We start from the raw sequence: 728 nt of genomic DNA, 5'->3' as shown, positions 1-728 counted from the left end.
GGTAATTATTTTGCAGCATTTAGGGACCTAAATTTCCATCTGAATTGCAACTTTTAATTCCATTAGTCTGATGTGAATGGTTGTTATTTGTTTCTTTTAGTGCATCACCAAAATACAAATCAACATTAGGTTTTATTCCACTGTTACCATGTTCTTCAGCAATATGATTCAACTGTGGAATTTCTGAACATGAAGCAGTTTGAGTAAGCACAGAAATGCTACACTGATGTGAGGAATTTTCCGGACAGGCATTTTCTACCTCAGGAAGAATATTAACAATAGCAAAGCGAGCATGATAATCACTGGAACCATGACTACAAGAAGTTTCATACTTTCTAGGTCAGAACAACTAAATTCAGAAAAATGACTAGAGGGGGAATCTGCTACAGATGGCATACTGTCACTGAGGGATGGAGCCTCAAATTCACTTGAGTTCATGCTTTGTTGTTCCAACAACTATGCATCCATGTCTTCTCTGGTCTCATTTATCTTCATGTGACCTTTTTTCCTCAATTTACCACTTTTTGATTTTTTTCCTGATGTTGCTTCTTTGGACCACTTGGTGGCACTAGATTTACCTTCAGGCAAACCACAGGATGAACCACCAGTGTGATTCGGGTGGCACTGCCGTCATTCACACTACTGCTTCCACTGTTGTGCCTAAATTTGGATGGTTTTGATTCAATATCCACTTGTACCTCCATACTGTTGCCTTCTTTGTCCAAGGG

The 728-nt window shown here is 39.1% G+C and overlaps 1 pseudogene; it reads right to left on the bottom strand.

The window, feature by feature from the left end:
• Positions 1-27: 27 nt before the first annotated feature.
• LOC103255671 lies at positions 28-725 on the bottom strand (annotated as a pseudogene).
• Between the last annotated feature and the right edge of the window lie 3 nt (positions 726-728).

The sequence above is a fragment of the Carlito syrichta genome, unplaced genomic scaffold, assembly GCF_000164805.1.
Source record: "Carlito syrichta isolate Samal-C Ts95f unplaced genomic scaffold, Tarsius_syrichta-2.0.1 Scaffold75358, whole genome shotgun sequence".
NCBI lineage: Eukaryota > Metazoa > Chordata > Mammalia > Primates > Tarsiidae > Carlito > Carlito syrichta.
Note: the sequence above shows the minus strand (reverse complement) of the source record. Positions and strands in the feature narration are given on the sequence as shown.